Genomic DNA, 9,363 nt, shown 5'->3' with positions numbered 1-9,363 from the left:
CTCCCGCGGGCCCGGCCCCACCGCCGGGGCCTACGTGAGGCGCCCCCGCCGCCGGGGGCCGCCCCGTCCACCCAGCCACCCGTCTGCCTGTCTGGTCTGCTCCGGGGCCCACGTCCCGAGGGAACGCGCCCGAGAGCGGCGGCGGCCCCCACCCATGCCCGCACGCCACCACCGGCTGCGGCTCGGGACGGGAGCGAGCGGAGAGCCAGCCGCTCGCGGCGGGGCGGAGCCCGGACGGGGCCGGGCCCTCTCCCCGCCCCAGCGCGCGACGGGAGAACCACGCGCACGCTCGCGCACACGCGCGGCCCCGCGCCCGACGACGGCCCGGCCGGGCGTGACCCTCCCCCGACTCGGAGGGGGGAGGCGCCGGCCGCGGTAGGCAAAGAGCAGCTCTGCCCACGCGCCACGGTGGTGGCGTCCGTGGCTACTACGCGCAAAGGAGGGGCGGCGGCTGGGGGGTCCGGTACCCCAAGGCACCCTCTCGGATCGCTAGAGAAGGCTTTCTCACCGAGGGCGTGTCGCCCCCGCCCATCGTCCGCCATCGGTCCCACCAAGGCGCTTACAGACACCATGGCCACGCAACGCAGGAGGGGTCTGCGGTAGAGGTAAGGCCTAGAGCAAGTCGGAGCGTCCGTGGTCAGGGCCGCGAGCCCGCGCTGCCCCGGGCTCGCCATCTCTGGCCACACTGGGCTTAGCTAGGGATCTACAAGGCCCCTGTGCGGCTCCCAAGTCAGTGCCTCCTCTCAGGCCGAGAGACCAAGGGAGGCAGAGACTGGGACGGAGGTGCCGATCAAACAGCACCTCCCAACCAAAGAGCCAGCGCCACGCCGCTGGCTCGGCCCGCCACGGTCACTCCCACACCCGCGGGGAAACCCCAGCAAGGGGAACACGCGGGCACGCGCCCGAGCCTGCCCGCCCCCACACGGCACGCCGTGGGGGGCGACGAGGCACCCGTCCACCCCGAGGGGGACGAGGGGCACGCCTCCCTTACCGACTCGACCCCTCCGCTCCTCAGACACACCAGCGCAGTGGTTACCTGAGGAGGCCGACGGGAACAGGGAACGACACCGCCACTCGGCCTCGGGCGCCTGAGGGACGACCTGGAACGCTCCAGGGGCACCGCCAACGGCCTGGGGAACGCGCTCACGCGCCCGGGAAGGCGCGCGGCGCGGCGGCAACACGGCCCGCCCCACCGCGGGGAGGGCCGCCCGCGAGACACAGCCAAGAGGCACAGGCGGAGCATCCGCCGCGTCACGGAGACCCCGACACCGCCCACGCCACGAGGCACGGGGCGGGGGAGCGAGGTCGGGCCGGATTCCGCACCCCTGCCGCCTCCCACACGCCACTCGCAGCGGGGGAGAACGGGCGAGGGGACCCGCGGGCAGAGCGAGAAGAGCGGTCCCGTTCGCCATGAACGTCCGTCCCTCGTCTGGCACGGCTTAGGCCCGGCCCGGGAGAGCACAGCATCACCACATCGGTCGGCAGCATAACGCGAGGGACCCCCGAGCAAGGGAAGGCCGGCGAGGACAGCGAGCGGAGGAGCCTGCTTCAGCCTCACCGACCCCTCTCCTCCTCCAGCAAGCGCGGGCGACCACCCCAGGACGAGAACGCCTGACACGCACTGGCACGGAGCCGGTGGGATGGGGTAAGTCGCGACCGCACCCGGGTGCCGGCGGCAGGGAGTGCACGTGGTAGAGGACCCCGCGCCCCTAACCCCGCCGCCCTCGGGTACCAGAGACCGGAGGTGGCACCACGGTCGTGGGGGCGCCTGGAACGCACAAGAGCCGGCGCGCAGGCCCCAGCGGGCGGCTCAAGCGGCGGGGGTGGAAACGGGCGTCCGGTTCTCGGCCAGAGCCCGGAGCCCTCCCCGCACACGCATCCAGGCACCCGGAAGCTCTCGGGCGACTGTCACCCGAGCAGAGCGTGTCAGCACTTACCTGGCGGCACAAAACCACCCATTCGGGGGCAAGAATCGCCGCGCCCGGAGACGGGGCCCACCCACGGATCACCAGGGGAACCCCTGGATCACGGCCACGGCCACCAGACCCCAAGCACGACCCCATCGCCACCAGGCCCGGAGCTCCCGGGGCCATCTGGTCGACCCCAGAAGCGTGGCGGCAGGGGGAGCCGGGGACAGCCTCCCCGGGCCGCCCGCGCGGGCCGGGACCGGTCGGTCCCTCCCTCTGAGTCGCCGGGTCAGGACTTAGAAAAGAATTCCGCGGAGGCGCCTCCGGCGACCGGGCCCGGGGCGGGACCGTGGCTCCCGTCCCTCAGCCGGGGCTCCACCTACGCCTCGAGCCGGCCCCCTCCCGCCTCCGGACAAAGACGCGACCCGCGAAACTCGGAGAGAGAAGTCCGGTCCGACGGCCCGGACCCACCCCGGGCACGCGTCCGGGCCGGGGACGCCCTCCCCGGCCCGCCCTCGAGGGCTCCCGGGGCCGGTCCACGCTCTTCTCCAGGGCGGGACTTGGAAAAAAAAACTGCCACGGAGGAGGAGGCATCCGAGGACCGGGCCCGGTCCCCACCGCCAGAGCCGGTCGACTCGGAAGACCAGTGGGGAAAAGGCCAGCCCGGCGGCCGAGCCCGTCGCGCCCTCCACGGGCCTCCCCCGCAAGGCCCCGGCCGGTCGCCCACCTCCGGAGCGGGGCGCGGAAAGGGGATCGGCGACGCGGAAGGCCCGACCACCGGGCCGCCCTCGGGACGACGGCCGGGCACGGGACGAGCTCCCTCGCCCGTTCCCCCGCGGCGGCCCCCCACCCCCTCCCGGGGACGGAGGGGCACCGGCGGCTGCTGGTCGACCCGTCCGGGAGGCCCCACACCCCGGCCGGCACCGGGCGGCGCGGCGACAGCCACCTCCCTCAGTAGCCTGCACCTCCAATCTCCGGCGAGCGGGCGTCGCGCTCACGCCCCGGCGCCACCGGGCCAGATCCCGCCAGCGACGCCGGCCTCCCGGGACTCTGCCTCGGTCACCGCGGCCGAGTCCCGTCCCTTGGCCCGCGTCGCCGGAGCTCCGGAGGAAAGAGACGATATAAAAGCGGCCGCCAGGTGGCACCCGGCGACCGACGACCGCCTCAGCGGGACGGAGCCGGAGCGCGGGCCCGCCGGGGAGCACAGCCGGGCCGCCGGGCCGCCCGATCCCGTCCCGGAGCCCCCTCGGACCCAGCCTCCCGGCCCAGTGCGGCCCCGGGGCGTCCGCCCGCGGGCTCCCGGCCGCCAAGGCGCAGCCCCAGCCGCAGGAGGGGGACTCGGAAAAGGTTTCTCGGGCGATCACCGGGAAGGGGAAGGGGAGAGTTCCCCCCAGAGAGGCCAGGGGGCGGCCCGGGCCGGGCTGGGCCGGTGCGGCCGGGAGGCCGCCGCTTCCCGGAGCGGCTGGAGCGCCCCCGGGGTTCCCGGGAGGACTTAGAAAATCAGGGCGGGCGGGGACGGTCAAACCGAAACCAGGCACGTCATCCGAGAAGGACCGTGATGACGGGAGGAGGAAAGCTTTCCAGTCCAGAGGGCCTGTCGAAGGCAGGCGGAGAGTCTACCCGCTGAAACTGACGAAGATGGGCAAAAGAAGCTAGCTCAGGCGCCGACATTTAAGGAAATAAAAAAAAAAAAGCACGAGGGCGTGGAGAAATGGGGAAAAATCAACACTGAGAAATCTACCCTCTGAAACCGACGAAGATGGGCAACAGGGGCTAGCTCAGGTGGCAATTTTTAAGGAAAAATGAAAGGAAGTGCGTGGAGACCTGGGGAAAAAGCAACACGGAGAAATCTACCCTCTAGAACTGAGAAAGAAGCGCAACAGAGGCTAGCTCAGGTGGCAATCTTTAAGCAAAAAAAATAAGATAAAAAAATACAATGGCGAGGAGACGCGGTCAAAAAGCAACCCTGAAAAAGGTACCCTCTGAAACTGAGGAAGCAGGGCAACAGTGCCTAGCTCAGGTGACAATCTTTAAGCAAAAGAAACACACAAGGGCGTGGGGAGCTGGGGAAAAGGCAACACTGAGAAATCCACCCTCTGAAACTGACGAAGATGGGCAAGAGAGGCTGGCTTCAGGTGGCAATCTTTCAGCAAAAGAAACACACAAGGGCGTGGGGAGCTGGGGAAAAGGCAACACTGAGAAATCCACCCTCTGAAACGGACGAAGATGGGCAACAGAGGCTAGCTCAGGTGGCAATCTTTAAGCAAAAAAAATAAGATAAAAAAATACAATGGCGAGGAGACCCGGTCAAAAAGCAACCCTGAAAAAGGTACCCTCTGAAACTGAGGAAGCAGGGCAACAGTGCCTAGCTCAGGTGACAATCTTTAAGCAAAAGAAACACACAAGGGCGTGGGGAGCTGGCGAAAAGGCAACACTGAGAAATCCACCCTCTGAAACGGACGAAGATGGGCAACAGAGGCTAGCTCAGGTGGCAATCTTTAAGCAAAAGAAACACACAAGGGCGTGGAGACCTGGGGAAAAAGCAACACGGAGAAATCCACCCTCTGAAACTGAGGAAGATGGGCAAGAGAGGCTGGCTTCAGGTGGCAAACGTTAAGCAAAAGAAACACACAAGGGCGTGGAGACCTGAGGAAACAGCAACACGGAGATATCGACCCTCTGAAACTCAGGAAGATGGGCAAGAGAGGCTAGCTCAGGTGGCAATCGTTAAGCAAAAACAAAACCCAAAGGCGTGGAGACCTGGGGAAAAAGCAACCCTGAAATATCTACCCTCTGAAACTGAGGAAGATGGGCAAGAGAGGCTGGCTTCAGGTGGCAATCTTTAAGCAAAAGAAACACACAAGGGCGTGGAGGCCTGGGGAAAAAGCAACACGGAGAAATCCACCCTCTGAAACTGAGGGACATGGGCAAAAGAAGCTAGCTCAGGTTGCAACCTTTAAGCAGAAAAAAAACACAAGGGCGTGCAGACCTGGCAAAAAAGCAACAGTGAGAAATCTACCCTCTGAAACCGACGAAGATGGACAACAGAGGCTAGCTCAGGTGGCAATTTTTAAGGAAAAATAAAAGGAAGTGCGTGGAGACCTGGGGAAAAAGCAACACGGAGAAATCTACCCTCTAGAACTGAGAAAGAAGCGCAACAGAGGCTAGCTCAGGTGGCAATCTTTAAGCAAAAAAAATAAGATAAAAAAATACAATGGCGAGGAGACCCGGTCAAAAAGCAACCCTGAAAAAGGTACCCTCTGAAACTGAGGAAGCAGGGCAACAGTGCCTAGCTCAGGTGACAATCTTTAAGCAAAAGAAACACACAAGGGCTTGGGGAGCTGGCGAAAAGGCAACACTGAGAAATCCACCCTCTGAAACGGACGAAGATGGGCAACAGAGGCTAGCTCAGGTGGCAATCTTTAAGCAAAAGAAACACACAAGGGCGTGGAGACCTGGGGAAAAAGCAACACGGAGAAATCCACCCTCTGAAACTGAGGAAGATGGGCAAGAGAGGCTACCTCAGGTGGCAATCCTTAAGCAAAAACAAAGCACAAAGGCGTGGAGCCCTGGGGACAAAGCAACCCTGAAATATCTACCCTCTGAAACTGAGGAACATGGGCAAGAGAGGCTAGCTCAGGTGGCAATCGTTAAGCAAAAACAAAACACAAAGGCGTGGAGACCTGGGGAAAAAGCAACCCTGAAATATCTACCCTCTGAAACTGAGGAAGATGGGCAAGAGAGGCTGGCTTCAGGTGGCAATCTTTAAGCAAAAGAAACACACAAGGGCGTGGAGGCCTGGGGAAAAAGCAACACGGAGAAATCCACCCTCTGAAACTGAGGGACATGGGCAAAAGAAGCTAGCTCAGGTTGCAACCTTTAAGCAGAAAAAAAACACAAGGGCGTGCAGACCTGGCAAAAAAGCAACAGTGAGAAATCTACCCTCTGAAACCGACGAAGATGGACAACAGAGGCTAGCTCAGGTGGCAATTTTTAAGGAAAAATAAAAGGAAGTGCGTGGAGACCTGGGGAAAAAGCAACACGGAGAAATCTACCCTCTAGAACTGAGAAAGAAGCGCAACAGAGGCTAGCTCAGGTGGCAATCTTTAAGCAAAAAAAATAAGATAAAAAAATACAATGGCGAGGAGACGCGGTCAAAAAGCAACCCTGAAAAAGGTACCCTCTGAAACTGAGGAAGCAGGGCAACAGTGCCTAGCTCAGGTGACAATCTTTAAGCAAAAGAAACACACAAGGGCGTGGAGACCTGGGGAAAAAGCAACCCTGAAATATCTACCCTCTGAAACTGAGGAAGATGGGCAAGAGAGGCTGGCTTCAGGTGGCAATCTTTAAGCAAAAGAAACACACAAGGGCGTGGAGGCCTGGGGAAAAAGCAACACGGAGAAATCCACCCTCTGAAACTGAGGGACATGGGCAAAAGAAGCTAGCTCAGGTTGCAACCTTTAAGCAGAAAAAAAACACAAGGGCGTGCAGACCTGGCAAAAAAGCAACAGTGAGAAATCTACCCTCTGAAACCGACGAAGATGGACAACAGAGGCTAGCTCAGGTGGCAATTTTTAAGGAAAAATAAAAGGAAGTGCGTGGAGACCTGGGGAAAAAGCAACACGGAGAAATCTACCCTCTAGAACTGAGAAAGAAGCGCAACAGAGGCTAGCTCACGTGGCAATCTTTAAGCAAAAAAAATAAAATAAAAAAATACAATGGCGAGGAGACCCGGTCAAAAAGCAACCCTGAAAAAGGTACCCTCTGAAACTGAGGAAGCAGGGCAACAGTGCCTAGCTCAGGTGACAATCTTTAAGCAAAAGAAACACACAAGGGCGTGGAGACCTGGGGAAAAAGCAACCCTGAAATATCTACCCTCTGAAACTGAGGAAGATGGGCAAGAGAGGCTGGCTTCAGGTGGCAATCTTTAAGCAAAAGAAACACACAAGGGCGTGGAGACCTGGGGAAAAAGCAACACGGAGAAATCCACCCTCTGAAACTGAGGGACATGGGCAAAAGAAGCTAGCTCAGGTTGCAACCTTTAAGCAGAAAAAAAACACAAGGGCGTGCAGACCTGGCAAAAAAGCAACAGTGAGAAATCTACCCTCTGAAACCGACGAAGATGGACAACAGAGGCTAGCTCAGGTGGCAATTTTTAAGGAAAAATAAAAGGAAGTGCGTGGAGACCTGGGGAAAAAGCAACACGGAGAAATCTACCCTCTAGAACTGAGAAAGAAGCGCAACAGAGGCTAGCTCAGGTGGCAATCTTTAAGCAAAAAAAATAAGATAAAAAATACAATGGCGAGGAGACCCGGTCAAAAAGCAACCCTGAAAAAGGTACCCTCTGAAACTGAGGAAGCAGGGCAACAGTGCCTAGCTCAGGTGACAATCTTTAAGCAAAAGAAACACACAAGGGCGTGGGGAGCTGGCGAAAAGGCAACACTGAGAAATCCACCCTCTGAAACGGACGAAGATGGGCAACAGAGGCTAGCTCAGGTGGCAATCTTTAAGCAAAAGAAACACACAAGGGCGTGGAGACCTGGGGAAAAAGCAACACGGAGAAATCCACCCTCTGAAACTGAGGAAGATGGGCAAGAGAGGCTACCTCAGGTGGCAATCCTTAAGCAAAAACAAAGCACAAAGGCGTGGAGCCCTGGGGACAAAGCAACCCTGAAATATCTACCCTCTGAAACTGAGGAACATGGGCAAGAGAGGCTAGCTCAGGTGGCAATCGTTAAGCAAAAACAAAACACAAAGGCGTGGAGACCTGGGGAAAAAGCAACCCTGAAATATCTACCCTCTGAAACTGAGGAAGATGGGCAAGAGAGGCTGGCTTCAGGTGGCAATCTTTAAGCAAAAGAAACACACAAGGGCGTGGAGGCCTGGGGAAAAAGCAACACGGAGAAATCCACCCTCTGAAACTGAGGGACATGGGCAAAAGAAGCTAGCTCAGGTTGCAACCTTTAAGCAGAAAAAAAACACAAGGGCGTGCAGACCTGGCAAAAAAGCAACAGTGAGAAATCTACCCTCTGAAACCGACGAAGATGGACAACAGAGGCTAGCTCAGGTGGCAATTTTTAAGGAAAAATAAAAGGAAGTGCGTGGAGACCTGGGGAAAAAGCAACACGGAGAAATCTACCCTCTAGAACTGAGAAAGAAGCGCAACAGAGGCTAGCTCAGGTGGCAATCTTTAAGCAAAAAAAATAAGATAAAAAAATACAATGGCGAGGAGACCCGGTCAAAAAGCAACCCTGAAAAAGGTACCCTCTGAAACTGAGGAAGCAGGGCAACAGTGCCTAGCTCAGGTGACAATCTTTAAGCAAAAGAAACACACAAGGGCGTGGAGACCTGGGGAAAAAGCAACCCTGAAATATCTACCCTCTGAAACTGAGGAAGATGGGCAAGAGAGGCTGGCTTCAGGTGGCAATCTTTAAGCAAAAGAAACACACAAGGGCGTGGAGACCTGGGGAAAAAGCAACACGGAGAAATCCACCCTCTGAAACTGAGGGACATGGGCAAAAGAAGCTAGCTCAGGTTGCAACCTTTAAGCAGAAAAAAAACACAAGGGCGTGCAGACCTGGCAAAAAAGCAACAGTGAGAAATCTACCCTCTGAAACCGACGAAGATGGACAACAGAGGCTAGCTCAGGTGGCAATTTTTAAGGAAAAATAAAAGGAAGTGCGTGGAGACCTGGGGAAAAAGCAACACGGAGAAATCTACCCTCTAGAACTGAGAAAGAAGCGCAACAGAGGCTAGCTCAGGTGGCAATCTTTAAGCAAAAAAAATAAGATAAAAAATACAATGGCGAGGAGACCCGGTCAAAAAGCAACCCTGAAAAAGGTACCCTCTGAAACTGAGGAAGCAGGGCAACAGTGCCTAGCTCAGGTGACAATCTTTAAGCAAAAGAAACACACAAGGGCGTGGGGAGCTGGCGAAAAGGCAACACTGAGAAATCCACCCTCTGAAACGGACGAAGATGGGCAACAGAGGCTAGCTCAGGTGGCAATCTTTAAGCAAAAGAAACACACAAGGGCGTGGAGACCTGGGGAAAAAGCAACACGGAGAAATCCACCCTCTGAAACTGAGGAAGATGGGCAAGAGAGGCTACCTCAGGTGGCAATCCTTAAGCAAAAACAAAGCACAAAGGCGTGGAGCCCTGGGGACAAAGCAACCCTGAAATATCTACCCTCTGAAACTGAGGAACATGGGCAAGAGAGGCTAGCTCAGGTGGCAATCGTTAAGCAAAAACAAAACACAAAGGCGTGGAGACCTGGGGAAAAAGCAACCCTGAAATATCTACCCTCTGAAACTGAGGAACATGGGCAAGAGAGGCTGGCTTCAGGTGGCAATCTTTAAGCAAAAGAAACACACAAGGGCGTGGAGGCCTGGGGAAAAAGCAACACGGAGAAATCCACCCTCTGAAACTGAGGGACATGGGCAAAAGAAGCTAGCTCAG

Source organism: Equus asinus, unplaced genomic scaffold, assembly GCF_041296235.1.
Source record: "Equus asinus isolate D_3611 breed Donkey unplaced genomic scaffold, EquAss-T2T_v2 contig_212, whole genome shotgun sequence".
NCBI classification, from domain to species: domain Eukaryota; kingdom Metazoa; phylum Chordata; class Mammalia; order Perissodactyla; family Equidae; genus Equus; species Equus asinus.
Note: the sequence above shows the minus strand (reverse complement) of the source record.